Here is a 17,709-nt window from a genome sequence, read left to right as displayed (position 1 = left end):
ATGTAATATTGCCACATAAATATTTTTTTATGTATCTATTATTTGTCATATGAAGTAGTTAATCTTGTTTGTTTTTATATGAATTTGAAAATATTAGGCACTTGAAACTTAAAGAGCTAATTTTTTGATAAGGTTTTGTTACGCGTCTGCAAGGTAGTCTTTAGACTTTTATTTATAGAAATATTGTTAGTAAGGATTGTACGCATATAAGCCAGACAAAAATATTAAGCTAAAAGCACCCATACAATGTTATTAAAGTAATTTATAATAAGCAATGGATATATTAATATATTATTGTAATGTTATGCGAGCGATATTCAAAATTTACGATACAAGGCTATATAAAATAAAAATTATTTTTTTACTGAATGATAGTTGTAAACTTTTGGATTGTGTGACGTGGCAGATTTACCAGACCTCATTCGTAGCATCGGGCTGGTTTAAGTGCTAGGTTATTTCAATGATCCGTATGTGCAATAGTATAAACTAAAAGATTAAAGCCAAAAGTGATAAAGTTCATGACCCGTCATTATTATTGAATATAAAACATATCATTTTGATATGACCGATTTTAAAAAAATATTTTTTTTTAAATAATCTGCACGTATTGGGTACCTAACAAGATAGAAGACGCGAGATTTATATCACTGAGGAGCATTGAATATGTTAACAAAGGAATAAAAAGTCGTTTTAAAAGTTTAATGAGTTAATTCCATTATTAAATCCTGCATAAAAAATTCTGGATTTGTATCTTTACTTTTCAGATATCCCTCATACATGTATCACCCTTTACTTACATAGCATATTTAAGTATTTAGTGGGAAGGGGTATGTGGGCTACATATTTATAAAAAAATGGCTTTTATAGCAGTATTAAGATTTATTACGATAAACTATGCTTATATCGCGGTGTGCGTAAAAACTTCGATATTGGCTGTTTTATCAAAGTGGCACAGCATAAAGCCAGACACATAAATTAACTCAATCTCGATGATTTGCACATTTTTATGAAATAAATTATAAAAAGGCTTAGATAAGAAGTTTATGAATAGCTCCTTATCGCTTTCTTTTCTCCTTTAGAAAAATAAAATCAAATTAATGCGATTTAAAGTCAAATGAGGGAGGTCTTTGTGCGTTTTATATACACACATAAGACTTGACATCATAAAACTTTTCAGTTTATTCGCCAGTCTTCTCACTTCGCCCCCGTTGGCTCGAAGCACCTCAATCCCTCTAAGTGAAAGTTTTTGTTTGGCTAATTGAGACTTTGTTCGTGAGATGCTGTAAAATTAACTAATAAAACTTCACGCCGGGGGGATAAACGGGCCCGATTGGGGAAGGGTTTGGTGAAGGGGGGGGGGTTGCACAAAAACGACCTAAAAGTTAGTTGTTTCTCTTTCCCTTTGTTATGGGACACCGCTCGCAAACAAACACATAAACACCCATCAGACCGAGTTTTCCACTTGTTACCATAAAAGGTCCGCCGATCTGCCGACACTTTCGCACTTCGCCAAATGTCGCACGGGGCTCGTTATTAAATCGGCATTATTTAATTTGCACCCGCGAATGCGGTGGTTGCCATTAGTATGTATTTAGGACTGTGATGTCCTGAATACCAAAAATTTAGGACGCCATGATGAATTGGGTTAGTGAAATATAAAATTGCAGAAGGGAAAACTTTATAAACGTAGTTAATAAAGACTTGATGGAATTGTTATCATCAAATTATTATAAACTGAAACAGTTAAATCCAATAATTACTTATTATTGGTTTCAATAATGTAACTTAGTGACTTGATTCACTATTTTTTGGTACAAATAATTTGACTTGTATCATGATAATATATACATATATTATATTTTTTTAAATTTTATTTCATTATGCATGAATTGCCTCGATTTTATTATAATTATTTATCACGATATTTATTTGTGAGATATGCAAAAGCTGAGATAACCTTATCATTGATGATCCACCAGAATATAAACTATATAACTCACTTATTCTGATCTTCATAAGGATTCAAAAACAGATATTTCATAATCTATTGTGCTTAAATTAATTGTATTTGCTTTCGATCAACAACAGAGGAAACAAATTGCTAAACTTCATATGTTAAACAACATTTACGCTAAAATATAAATATATGCTTATTTTGAATAATGGTTGAAGGGTTGTGGCTTTGTAGCCAAAATAGACGCCTGAAAAGCTAGTAACAGTTTATTTTGCTAGTCATATTTAAGTACAGCTGCCATTATCAGGTGGCGTAATCTAATTAGTTGATTTTAAAAGTCAGAGAGTCTGCGCTGGAGTGTCGGAAATATATTGTCGGCTGTGATTTGTCATGGAGCAGCAACTATGACGCTCTAATGCAACAAATCCAAGGGGTTGTTGCATTAAAGCGTCTTCCTACGTTTGTCTGTCTGCTTCCCCGTGACATAGTGTCACATATTTTATATTACTGATTCGTGACTATCGCAAATTAGCATTATATATTACATACGAAATATATTTACACTTTCAGTGAAATTTGCAGCGGACCTTTCAGCGATCGTTAACAAAGGAGGTGACAATATTCTTTTTTGCGTATATCGTGCACCCTTTTCACACAAAAGGGTATTTTTTCCGGTACTTTAGAAAGATTACGAGTGATTGAATTTTCGGGATAAATGTGCTAATAGGTGGTCCGTAAAAATGTTTTATTTGTCAAAATGGTTGTTAAAATGATGTGAATGTGCAATATAAAGGATTTTATTTTATGTGATCCACCTTTTACGAAAAACGCAGATCGAACTTATGTTATCAAAAAAATAAGAAAAAATGATTTTCATATGCATTGATAATGCATCTTACATATTAAAATACAATCAGGCTTAAGTAAAGGAGTTGTCTCTAATAAAACATGATATTAAACTGTTTTTTTTAGATCGTTATGCATTTATTTAACAATTCTTTCATCATGAATATGTAAGCTTCATATGGTCATGGATTTTTAATCCCAGTCATAAGTTTTTACGCTTTTCAAATCGCTTCTAAGCGGAAACTGTGCGAAGAAGAAGCGCAAGCGACAATATATTTTCAATAAAAAAAATAGGAATCGTTTGTGTGAATCATTTAATTAATAGCAAAATAAATAATTAATCCAGAAATTGATCTTACTAATGGCATGCAGACAGACATAAGTATCAGTTTGAATATTACAATCAATACTATAGAGAGTTCATACAATCGGAATGTATTCAAAACAATAAATTATACTTAAGTATCATATATTATATTTAAGATTAGATAATCGAGACTAAAAAATATTAGTCAGTAAAATATAAAAATAAAATTTCTTTGAAAATATTTTTTTATATGAAAAAATAAATATATTTCCATATTTTTAAGGGTTGAATTAGTAAAATATGAGGTGCCATTTTGACGCGTATCAAAAAGAGCAAATGGCGCTCGGTCGATTTCATTTAATCGCTGCCGTCGGCCACAATGCCGTTGTTTCGGCCATAACATTTAAATATACACAAAAAAATCAATTTGTCATAATTCGCGCGTGCAAAAAAATTCATGATAATTTACGGCCGCGAATATAATTTTATACACGTGTTTACGTCGGTAATTTACGATACGCGAAATGCTTTCACGATTATTCTTCCCCCTCCCGGCGCCGGCGTCTATTTAGAAGGCATTAAAAACGTGTTTTATAGCCAAGAATGACAATAGACGATTTTAGACGTGTGTTTGCGCAATAAAAAAAACAACGACACAATCGAAGTTTTAGGCAGATTAAACGCGATCCACTCCGCTGATCCGACTCTCTAAAATTCCAACGTCAAAAAATATTATAAATTACGACGTTAACACTGTCGTAAATTTTATTGTATACAGATGATTTTAAATTTGCAAAATATGAAATGTCAATTCGGAATCTACATATTGTTATAACAGGCGTTGGGTATTACTGAAATTAATTTAATATAAATAATAATTACGTGTTGATAAATCAGCGTGAAGTTTTTACATTATGTTATGTTGCGGATTTTTAATTCAATATTTTTTTATATAAAAATAATATGTAGATAGGCACAGTGTACTTTCGATTATCCGGGTGCAGATTATCCGTGCCTGAAATAAATATATTTTTTAAATTAATAAATTAAAAATAAAACAAGTATGATGAAAAAGTGGACAAAGTAAAAGTATCAGTTGTCAGTCAAAACTGATTGGTTGTACAAGCATTTAACACATATTTAATTATTAAAAATATTATGAGTATTTTTTATTAATTAAATAATTTTAATAATTTTATAAATATTTTATTTAAGGTCCAAGTTTACATTGTATACATTTGCTTCTTAACGTGGGGGCAATCCGTGAATTAAAGTGCCACACCTCGTATACTCTTTAAGTTATAAGTGCCATATTTTCACACCATTCTCTAATTATGTCGCAACATTAACGCAAGAAAAATGTTCATTTACTCCCAGTCATAATGAGTGTTTTAAACCCACAAATACGCAATTTTCTTGGGTATTAAAACGTGACAGTAAAATTCGCAAACTAGCCATAAATGGATACACGTACGTGCCACACACGCACGCGAACGGAATCATGATGAATTTCCGAACCACCCTTCAAACACGTGTCATTACTAAGTTTTCCCATGCCGTTATTATTAAATAAAATATTTATACGGTTTCCCTGGCGATACATTAACGTAACAGATACGTATTGAATTAATATAAATATCATACACACGCGCAAATCTAAGTTGTTGTGGCGCAGTAATTCTATGCGAAGTAAACCGCAAAATGCTCAAACATCCAAAACGACCAAGTAACAATATCAAATCATCTTGTGAACGTAATCCAATTTGGTTGTGTATGAGGCTTGGTTTAAGCTTGCACAATTCACTTGTGTTTCTCAACTAATCTTCTACACGTTGTGTAATAAATATTTATTATGCATTAAAACTCCTAGGAAATTGTCATTGGATGACTATTTATTTTTCTAGGGTGGACTATTTATGTTTTTATGAAAGTCATGTATATTTATTACCCTGCATGCGGAAGCGTTTTACTGTTTTCTGCAATATACGATAGCTTCTTTATTTATTTATAAGTTCATTATTATGCAGGATGAGATTAATAGGATGATACGCATATTCCGATCGACTTTCCGGACTTTATTACTGGTACGTTTTCTCTGGGAAAGTGGTTATATATGATCTCTATAATAAAATATTAAAATTAAAAAGGATATTAATATAGGCTAAAAACAATTATTACCATAAATGTATAAATATCTTCCTTAAAATGTAACAAAAAAACAATTACGCATTTTTCGACATTCGAGTCAAGATTGAAAATAAATACATCAGTATTGCAATTCTTATTATATCTTAATATATTGTACCTTATTTATTAATGAATGAATACATTATTTTCCCGTTCTTGAAATTAGTATAAAAAACTTGATTCATCAACGCGAAGAGACATGCACTCGAACATGTGTGTACTGAAATAAAAATGTGTATGTTCAAGAACAAGCATGCCGCTTCAAGTGTTTGAAAGGACCAAAAAGCGATATTGAACACATGCTAGAGGCGTGTAATTGCGCTTGTATCCAGTATTCGAATTTCAGATACGTATGTGGAAATGTATATAACCAATGGTGCATTTCCAAACGCTCAAACGTCAAAGCAACCGTTTTGATTGGTATCGATCTCGACTGAAATATGCAAGTCCTATTGAAACCATAATGTGTTCTACACTATTGAAATTTCACTAAAGTCGATCTTACTCTACTTAAAACGTTCGTTTGAATTCTACTAGATAATTTGATACATCGGTAGATTCAGATATTCGAATAATAAAATATTTATTAAGATGATTTTAATAATCAATTAATAAAATTGACAGATATGACCACAACGGAGTGATTTACATTAGTAAATCTAATTATAAAATCACAAAAAATCACCAGTCTATCTATATATTATATTTCCATTTACGTTTTTTAGTCATTTAAAAAAAATATTGTTCGACATGAAGTTGGCAAATATTCTTGTGACTTTTTAACCTACAGTGTGCCATTATTTGGTCACGAAATCTTTCTTCAATTTTTGTGAATATACTCTGTGTGGCTTGATTATTTTTTCGTTTGTTTAACAGTCGTTAGAGAGACCTCTAAAGAAATTGCGCAGGAAGTTAAAACTTTCAATTGCAAATTTTGCATATCTAAATGAGAAAAAGATTTACAATCGTTTTAACGTCACATTTTTGAGGGGAGAGATCGGGGGATGGTGAGGAGTGATTATTTTACTTTTCTAAAGTGCAACTGAGTAAAATCTTCAATATTATATGCGGAAGAAGAGTGGCCATGAAGAAGTTAAAGCGTGCTTATGCTTAAAACAGATTTCTAGTAAGCAATAATATGATTTTTATATGTAGATTATATTGTCATTTCACTTAAATTTTGGATCATACTGTGTGTTACAAAACGATTATTAATACCAAAAACACCTTTTTGGGGTTAGAGAGAATCCAGGTATTGAACATCGGGGTATCAAAACAAGATACTTTTGCAACTATTCGCCGCCACCGGATTACGGGCGTATGTACCTATCTCTAGATACTTTATTGATTTAACGTTCGGCGCGAAGAGATCGCCATTTATCTTAATTTATGACGTATAACACGCATTTTTCTCTTTACCTACACGTTACCATAGTTGCCACTTCATTAGTCATGTTAAATGTGGTGTTTTCCCCCTTATGTTCCGTTCGTATAACACACCGCACGTGTATGTACTATACACGAACACAGGTTGTTCAAAAAGCTTCCGAACTTTTAAACTAGCTCGTCAACAAGATGTACATGGAGTTTGAAGCGTTGAGTAACCTCAATCTTTGTAAGTAATTCACCGCTTACTGCACCATTATATTGTGATTATACTGAGTTTGAGATTTGTGAGGAAAATAAGTTTAGCGTATGAATTCTATTTTTAAATAAAGTTATGATAAAAATAGACTATGAAAAGAGCAATTGCATACGGATTTGTCGATTCTTGAACATTTTTACCTCTATTAAAACCTATTAATAATATTCTTTGAATATTTATATTATTATATTTATTGTTACATACAAGATATTCTTCTATGAGCTGAAAATAGCTCATTATTAGAGAATTTTCAATACCAGATACGTACGACTAAGCTCGATTTTTATTATTCATCACAATATTCATCCATGAGATTAGAAAAATCTAGTTAAACCTTATCTGTGATGATCAGTAGGAATTATAATTTATATAATAGTCACAAATTCTGATCTCCTAGACACGATAGAAATTTAAAAACACTAAGAACCCTAAGTAATTAAAATCATTATGACCGAAAAAATCATAGAATATTAAAATTAAATGATACGAACTGGATCAGTTTCTCATAGCTGATATTAAACATATAAATATGCAATGCTAGTGTATTGAGAAGCCGGATGACTATAGCCATAGGCGAGTCGGCTAGTGCGGACGTCTTGCCTTTAACGGGCAATAGTAGAGGACGCGATCGTGATCATCGAAGACGTTTTGGAACCCAAAACTGATATTCCTCTAAGAGAGTTTAATTGTCAATAAAACTCTTCAGTAGTTTAAAGAAATGTTTACCGACATACAACTTTCTGACAGACCTTAAACGAAAGTTTTCCATCGTTCCTAAAATAAAGGTGATGAGATACAAAATCAGATAATTGCTAAATATAAAAGGTAGTATTTGATTATTCAAGGATACTAGTGTATAGATCCCAGGATGTTTCATCGAGGACACGAATAACTGATAAATCGTTAAAGTGAAATACGTTCCTCATCACAAAAAATTATAGCACACGTCGTTTACGTGTAAAGAGAAGCTCCACTTACTCTCAAAAGTGATTACGAGATCTATATTGGAAGCTTCTCTAAGCAAAAATGTTCCCAGCGAGATCGTAGCAATATTCTGAAATTATAATTTTATTTTAAAAGTAATTGGACTGTGCTGCAATAGATAAAACTTTTATGTGATATGTGCCTAATATATAATTTAAGTCAAATTACTAATAATAAAGCAGAAAAAATAATTACCACGATAAGGCAAATTTTTTATTGATTTATATTTTTATTTTTTTGATTTGAAAAAAAAATAATGTGCAAAGAATACAGATACTATAGAATTATTAACATCAAAAATTTTGCTAAGATTTATACGCGAATACGAAAAGCGCATATTATGCCTGCTTTGAGATTTTCAAAATATTGTATCTATTAATAAACTTCAAAGGCAAAAATGATTAAATATATAAAATAAATAGCTCATTAAAATATAAAATGGAGTTCAGATACTTTTTAAACAGTACACATTCATATTATACGAATATATAATACACGATGTAAAATAAGAACGCCATGTCTGGCGGCGTCATGGAAAATTGTGAATGAAAGTACACGTGTGTGTGTGGAGTCGTCATCATGTGTTAAAAATGTGTTCCCATAGATTCGTGGGGGGTAATTAAAGTTATGGCAAATGAGGATGGTATGCATTAACAGAATTAAACGGCAGCGGGTCGGGCCACTCGCGATAACGCCGTGTTTGGGGCCAGGGGCTTCCAACTAATGGCACATAACCGATAAACCGCGGCCGGAGCCAAATATAATATAATATTGCGCCGTTAGGCGCAATATATTGTTAGTTTAACAATTATGATATGTGCCACGTGGGCTTACGTGCGGGGTGTGCTAGTTATCCGAAAATCTGGAGGAGTTTGCAAAAATATTAACAAAAATAAGTATATAATAATAATTATTATACATATATCGTGTAAAGAACGTATTTAAAATATATTTTTAATAAACGATTATTGGTATTTAGAGAATGTGTCAAGTGAGTTAAGTGAAAAATATCATTATGCTTTCCAAGTTCTTCATTTATTACTGTGCGCTATTTGTTGTATATTTACAGTTAATAAACCTGTTCATATTTTAATGGATCCATATTTTTCATAGATATTTATATATATAGTATATTTCTTTAATGATTTGTATTAGTATTTATATTATTTAATTTTTGGGATTTATCGCTATTATAATTAATGATTTTTAATTTCGGCAGTGATGCTCCTGCCATGGTCACGATTTTTCAGTAACGTGATTATTCGTGACCATGAGGAGAATCACTGTCGAATTACAGAAACATAAATTCTAATATTGATGAATCCCGAAATTCAAATAACATTACATAATACACTATACACATATGAACGTGAGGTAGATTTTCTTTAGAAAAAAGCAGGACGAAAATTTTAAAATTATTTTGTGAAGACCGAATGAGAAACGATATTTTTTCTAACATTGCGTAATTCAGAAGGTATTGTTAATAATATATAAAACATCGGAAAAAGCGATAAGGTAGCCAAGTGGTTTTAAGCAAGCTCCTATTAATTAACTAGGCATAATTTATTTTAGATCAGTTAAAAAATAAGGATTGTGTCATTCTAACATCCGCATATAGAAATATGGATAAAATGGAAATCGTTAACATACGTATAAATAAATATAGATTCAATTAGATGTGTGGATGTTAAAAAGTAAATAAATAGAAAAGGTGGCTTATTAGGAACTAAATTAAAATGTTATTAGTCTTATATTAAAAAAAATACTTTTGTTGAAAGCTATTGTGTAAGTTGGTTAAAATTAATTGGGTAGTTTTTACGATATCGCACACATAGATCAAACTGTCACATTGGAATGGATCTCAAAAACGTGTTTTACTGAAACGTGATGATGACAAAGTATCGACGATTGCAATATTTATCTTCGAGTCCGATAATATTTTTTTGTGTAATTTATCGCGTTTTTTTGTTGTGACTTATTTGTGTATATAAATCATTATATTTTCTCTATTCATTAAAAAAACATGACTCATACACACAAATGTGTTTATACAACTCCAAGTTCTGTCTAACACGTGTTATTTGTGAATGAGCTGCTTCACAACTCATCTCGTGTGAAAGCAATTATTCCATTCATTACACCATTATATAATTTAACTTGCTCTTTCATTTATTTTAATTTCTTTTAAAAATATCTGATAATCAGAAAATATTATTTTACTGAGCTGGGTCCACGTGCTGTGGTAGATCAATAAATAATCTGAATAAAACTGTCCAGAACTGTAATATATAAAATGTTTTTTTGTACATCAGGCAATTAAATACTTTTAACTTTAAATAGAGTGTGATACTTTTATGTTGTTGGAAAGCTTAAAAACTTAATAAATGGATGTTAAAATTGTTATTTAAGTCAATCTCAAAACATAATGTTTAAGAAGATATTTTTTTAATATATGTTGTAATTATAATTGTTTAAATTATTTGCTAATAACATGTTTATAAATCATAATTGATATATATATATGAGAGTTTTAATCCATTTGAATCATTAATGTATGACTATGTATAAAATCTACACTTGTTTGTAAACAATAATATTATTCTTTAAAAAATTTCTCTACCTCCGAAATTTCTTACCATATTATGAATTACACTTCAGCGTTTTATATATTTCTTTATCGCCTTCGAGTCAACATTTTCAATTATTCCGCCCAGCGTATATAGACATTGAACGTTGTCGAATTCTCGTGTGTGTTTCCATATAGTGGTTGACAAGTCAATATAACCGGTTCGCCCCTTAAGAAACTGCGTATAAAAATCGTATTTTATGCCCAAGCCAACTATTTACCTGGCACATTTGGATGCAAACGGCCGTTTACGAGAATTCCCTTACGACTTTATCTGATACATCTTCACAAGCTTCACTGGACCATTCCCGGAGACGTCACAATTAAGGCTTTAGATGTAATAATTTTCTTCACAAGAAATTCCGTAGCAATATCACAGTATAAACGAAAATTGAGATTATGTTTTTCTCTCTTCGTATTTGGAAGCTGCAGTGATACGCGGGATGAGCTCGTGCGGTTCGCGTTTTACTTAAACCGTTCGACGGGATTACGAAAACTGGATGTGTGTACTTTTCTTATTTTGGTGTGGAAGTGCCATGTGTGCTTCGGACGAATACGTTTTTGGATGTTTGGTGGTACACGGCAAGGAAGCGAGAGCGAGCAAATACGTGAGAGCGGCGAGGATTAAGGAAGAAAATGTAAATACACACGAAATGGAATGCCTCAGCTCGTATTTTCACTCGGAAACAACACAACACACAATATAAATAACTAATTTGTTACATGTGAAAGTACCTGTTTCGATTCGGAATCACGTACGATCTTTTTGTATATGGGGCGCTTAGTGTTAAATTTAACGTGTTTGCGTAAAGGATATTGCGTTGTTTACGACGTTTAGATACTGAGGTAAATTGTCGTTACATAATATATTTACAATTAATTAATCCAATACATAGTATACAATTGTAATATAAATTAAAATACCCTAACCTCTCAGAACGTATTATAATGATGTGTTGCGGAAATGCATCTGGAGCTCATAAAATTAAACTAAAATTTGGGTATCGGGAAAAAAGACTAAAATAAAAAATCTTCATCTGATTTTAAGCTATTCTTTAAAAGATCTTTTAAAAATAGTTCAAAACCACTACGTTTCTGAAGTGAGAGATTTAAAAAGTAAAAAAATTGTCATATAAAGCAGAAGTAGATAATTATTTTACATAAATGATTCGCTATAGGCTCTACTAATCATATAACAATTATATATTTCATCACGATGTTACATATAAACTACCTGTGTGATCCGAAACTATATTTCCGAGGATCATTGTGATTCTAGAGGCTTTCACAAAACATTGCGAAAAACAACTTGGAATCTTCTTTCTTATTATTAATAAAACTATATCTATTAATATAATAGATTATTATTTTATTCCTCTCAATACTATCATGTATCAGTCAGGTTGTATTTCCACGAGATTTCACGAAATATTTGAAGGGTTTCTCTGACAAACAAACATTGATTTTTATTTGTATAGTTTTTTTTTACAAACACTGAAATATAGATTAAATCTAAGTAACGGAGTACTTTGGAGCGGATTATTTAACGCTTTTGTGCGTCTAATTTAATAATCCCTCAGTTACCCTAATACTGAGTACCTAATTTTGTATGCATTAATATTTATGTATATTATTAGAAAAAAAAGACACATCCTACCAAAAATAAAACAATGAGTAATGAATGATGAAATCGTCAATTATTTATTATTGGAAGTTTCCCGTTCTTTACCATAATATTCATCATAACAAACCAGCCGCTATTATTACGATGAATAACACAATGTTCAGCAAATAGGGAAAGTTTAATTACACACTCACCACCCTACGTAATCCGTACAATGTCGGAACAATGAGCACGAGTGGAGTGATGCTATTCAAAATCAAACTCTACGAGTGTAAATCGAGTCATAGTCATGTATCTTTTTATTTACCGCACATAATTTATAACCCGTTAGACACCGATGGACATTAATCAACGTTAAGTCGTCGCCAACGTTATAAATTAATTCGGCGAAATAAATAATACAACTTTTCCCGGCACTGGCCGCGAATCAGATACATTTGTGTAAAAGGAAAAGGAAATTGTTATTAGAACAATTTTCAACTTTTTTTATTTAGTCTTTTAAATTGCCACTTAAAAGTTTTTAAGCGAACTTCAAAGACTAATGCTATGCTAATAATTATTCGAAATAAAGAAAGGATTGAAGTAGATTGTAAATTATTTATTGAAGCTTTAAGCTGTATTGAATGAAAAAAACTTTATGTTATTTATAAGTTTAATTTATTTTTAGATTTATATGTACTCTTTCTGAGTAGAATACAAATTTACTTTAAATAGAACGAGCAAATAAAGCATTACAGCGTAAATACGAGTTGATAGACCACGCAAACAAAATATAGTATATATGAATTACGAGACGGAGGTTTCCATAAAAATTCCTGGAAGCGAAACATAATAAGATAGGCCAAGAAAATACAAATAAATTCAACATTAGATATCCGAAAAAATATATAAAATATATATTTACAGCGTTTTTGTCCTTATTGTTATGAGTAAATTATAAAATCATTGACGATATTGCTTGTCTTTAAAATTTATTAGGGTTAATGATTTACAATAATTGTCTGCAGATTTTTCCATTAAGTATAGCAAAAATGAATGTAAAGTTTTAGGTTTGAAGATCTACCTGGAAGATAGACACTTCCAAATAAGGTTGGATAAGTAAACACAAAACTTTACCAAATATCTTCGGGTGTGCCTCAGACGCTGTTTGTTATACTCGATAGATCTTTCTCAGACGAACTTGTAAAGAATTACAACATTTGCAGACGATACTACAATAAAGGCGTATGATACAGATCCAAAAACAGCAGCAAATATTCTGTAAAATAATTCCTCAAAAGTCCAAGCTAGATTTTTAAATTGCAAATCAGAGCTAATGACACTAAATCAATCCATGTTACATTTACGTTGAACAAAGATACTTGTCCTCCTGTCTCCTATAGTGGGAAATAAATACCACAAGGGAATGTAATGTAGGCATTAGCGTAAGAGTTAAAATTAATTAACAAATTAACGAATAATTTCGATTGAATATAATATAAGTGTAAATCGAATAATTATTTTCAAAATAAAATATATGTGCCAAAAATAAAATTACTCAAAATTAGTTACGGCACTGTATGTATGTACGAGTATTAACAGATATCTATTTACCGTGTGTGGCTTTATAGTTTGACGAATGTAAAGTGTATTGAAAGTTATAAAAGTTTTAAGATCCTTTGTAATAGGTAGTATTTATATCAATATATATTTATCTAAAAATAAATCTGGTGGATCTACGTTGCACAATCAGCACCGTGAAATCGCTCAGGGTAGGTACATTTTAGGTACACACGCTAACAAAGTCCAAATTGTCCTTGCGAGACGAAACTTTGCGGCGTCAGTTATGTTCAGCTAGGTAAATTCAGTTAATTCTCAGAGGCGGAGAATCGCAAAACCGGTCGGATGTATTTTCCTCCGTGAATTAATGTTTCAAACCGGGTCTGTGCTCTGTATTAGGGATATTTTCGTTTTCAATAGAGCCTGACCCGGAAATAAAATTTTATCGTCCGCTTCCTTTACTCTCCCCTCGGCCGGATGTGTACCGTTGAAAAATATATCTGAGGACGTTTTGAGGAGACGAGCGTCTTTTTCTCTATCCACCCTTCTTACTTGTTTGTTGTTGGGATCAATGAGGGCGAAGGGTCCGCAGCGACCGTGTACGCGAAAGGTGAACTGCGGACGTAAATTTACCAACATTAAGACTGGGTGCCTACGAAAACAAATGTTTTGTTATGTAAAACAAAATATTTGTTCTGTTTTACACGTGCGCTCGCTTAAAGCTTTTTTTTGATAGGTACATACATTCACCTCTGGGAGATTCTAAGTAAAAGTATAAATAAAAATCATTTGTTCCTATGCGTATGTATATACATAGAAATACTTTACTTCATTGTGTATGGTTTATGTACAAATGTACATGTTAAATTTAATCAGAAATGGCGGTCAATGACCGCTTATCATGCGGATGACATGGGTACGACTCTCAAGGTTTTCTAAGATTATCTAACATTTGAAACTAACTGCCATCTAAAACATAATATATTGCGTATGGCTTGGGTCACGCCAAATATATATTTATATCGTATATTAAAATAAATCTAACATCTCTGGGTTATAAACTATTACATATTTGAGTTGTTTAGAATGTCACTTATACTTACTTTTGAGTATATTACTATTATTACTACAATTCAAAAATTACTCTTGCATAAAGGCGTTAAGAATAAACAGTCAAATACTCAATGTTTGATAATAAGATACTATTGTTTTGTATTAATAATATAATATTTTATAATTCAAAATAATTTTAATTCACGACTAATTTTAGCTTAAGCCAGTGAATTATTAACGTTGATTTAAATATTACTAGAATGCCTGCACTACACTCTCTGGAAGTTGGCCAAGGTTGGCCAAGGACGGAGAATATAGTGTGTTACTTCGGTCGAGTTCGGTTCTGCTCGCTCTAAAATCTCTCGGAAGTTGTCCAAGGTTACCGAGAACGGGAGGTAAAGTGGAGGTAATTCAGTCGACTTAGCCAGCTTCGAGCTCTCGCGTGCTAAGTGACGAGAGTGAAAGGGATAATGATATGTTTTTTCGCAAACTGAGATAGAACGTGTAACTCGGTTCAATTTCAGTATGCGCGTAGGCGTCCTATGGTCAACACACATCGTGGTCACGTGGTCAAGTTATAATACCACATGCTTATCGGAAACTTCAACAGACTCTTACTGACATCTTTGAATATTTTAGGGCACCAAAAGGGATTAATTATATTTTTGATAGTATATTATTATAACAGATATCGTTATTATATTTTTTTTCATATGCAATTAAATAATTAAAAAATAATTAGTGGTACTTGATTTTATTAAAAAAAATGTAATTTCCTAGATCGGTTTATAAAAATGTCACGCCATAACGAATTCTTATTTAAAATCGACGGCGACAAATTCTAGGATAGTCACAGATGTGGTGTTCGTATTCTGAAGTATCATTTTTGTGACTTATGGCATTTTGTAAGAGGACAAAGATTTTGCGTAAATTGAATATTTACGACCGAAAAGTTGAGTGCACACACAAACTTTTATAATTATTAGTAGCGTAATTTTAATAAAGCAAATTGCAATTATTTGGCACATATTTTGATCGCGCGCAAATATGCCAGCTGTACGTGACAGCAGCCGCCGTGCGGACATCATTCACGGCCTCCGTCTGGACGGCATATGAAATTTGTGGCAGTGTGGGTGCTACTTGAAAGTCGGCGACTGGAAGTCTGGAAGTTGTCCGAACTTCGGTTCGGACAACTTCCAGAGAGTGTAGTGCAAGCATATGAGTTTGAGTAGCTAATTATAAGATATTTTAAATAAAAAATGTACGACCTAGCGTAATTAGAATTAAAAATCACAATATTCATATGTGAGATTAAGAAAATGTAATCTTTGATGCTCGCTCGGAATTATAAATATATAGTATTCATTAATTCTGATCTCCCAGATACGAAAAAAACAGAAAAACAAAAGTTCATATGGCACTCGAACTCAATATTTGTAGGTACAAGTCATCGACTATACCAGTGGTTTATCGTGCTGATTTTTATAGTAAAAAAATGGACTTGTCTAATGATGATTACAGACGTGATATATTAATATATGTATGTATTTTACAATAGTTACATCCATATCTGAACGGAAAATAGTAAGTTGATATTAAAAAATATTTAAAAAAGACAATTATTGAATTTTATTTATTAATAAAGTATTTTAATAAGCTAATTGGCCATTGTTTTTATATAAAAAATATTATAATAAAAATTACAAAGAATAAAATACCTTTATATTAAAATAATATTATTTAAAATACCGACTTATTTATTCTTATCAAGGCAATTAAAAAGTTTTTTGAGAAATTTTACAACACCAGATTTCAAAGTGTAATAAAAATCATCGTAAAAGTCTCACCTAATATAAAATGTATTAATTTAGATAATAACCATAAAAATGTATTTTAAATTGCAAATAAGAACATAAAAATTCTTTTTTGATTATAATTTTTAATCCAAAGTATATTTACAATACCTTAAAATACAATTAATTATGTTCTGGTCTATTAATTACAGTTCTCGTTTGCATTGATCAAAGTTATCTGACAATTAACAAACTTTAGAAAGTTAATTTTAAATTATTACTTTTCTCGTTTTAAAATTAAATCTTACGTTCTAAATTCTGAGTTATCGGATTAGTAAAAATTTAAACCACATCAGTGTAGCTTGAAATAAGCTTAAGTTGAAATCTTGTCTATTAATTAAGAAACACGTATTCATGACATATCTGTGTCTACTTGTTTTTTAATTTTATGAATATAAATATTTTTCCACTATTGATTTTTAAATGTTACCTTCTTAATGAAGCAACATGTATGAATATGAATAAGACACAAGTAATTTATATTAATGCAATATTTGCTTTTATGTACTTTAATTAATTTTCCGGCAACTGGAAGGGAAATTCATGCATTAAGAATGCATTCCAACTGCTGGTTCAAGATTAGTAATCCGTAGCTTTAACCGCTGAAATATTATTAGTTAACAAAGTATCTCGGTATAAAAGCAAAGCGCTGCTTTATTACAAATATACGAAAAGGAGAACAGTGGCATCACTGTGTTCACAACCCGTACAAAATTGTTCCGTGCATTTAGATGTATTTTATCATATTAATAGCCGGTGGGATATCGTGGTCAAAGGCTAACAGGTCCCCTGAGCTAATGATGCACAGTATAATAGTAAATAACGATATTACACACATACAACTAAACGCTAGTATTTAATTTAACGATTTTTCTCCTCATACGGAAAGGTATTTTATTAATATTTTGACACCACATTTCCATATTTATCACTTAGGTGAAATGCGTGCGTAGATTTGCGTCGCATGTTTCTCTTTTTGATTGTATGTATGTTTAGGTGTATACAGAGAGCTAGAAAAAAATGCTAAATAATAATTTACTATATGCGATATATATAAAAATGTAAATTTTATATATGATTATGATTAATTA

At 31.1% G+C, this 17,709-nt stretch overlaps 1 protein-coding gene across 4 annotated transcripts in view; it reads right to left on the bottom strand.

Annotated features, from left to right (window-relative positions):
• Positions 1–17,709, bottom strand: part of rst (irregular chiasm C-roughest) — a 173,581-nt gene that overhangs the window by 79,232 nt on the left and 76,640 nt on the right. The window lies entirely within an intron of this gene.

This window comes from Plectrocnemia conspersa, unplaced genomic scaffold, assembly GCF_051122295.1.
Source record: "Plectrocnemia conspersa isolate PC_06_02 unplaced genomic scaffold, ASM5112229v1 ptg000004l, whole genome shotgun sequence".
NCBI lineage: Eukaryota > Metazoa > Arthropoda > Insecta > Trichoptera > Polycentropodidae > Plectrocnemia > Plectrocnemia conspersa.
This window is presented reverse-complemented; position numbering and strand designations above follow the sequence as displayed.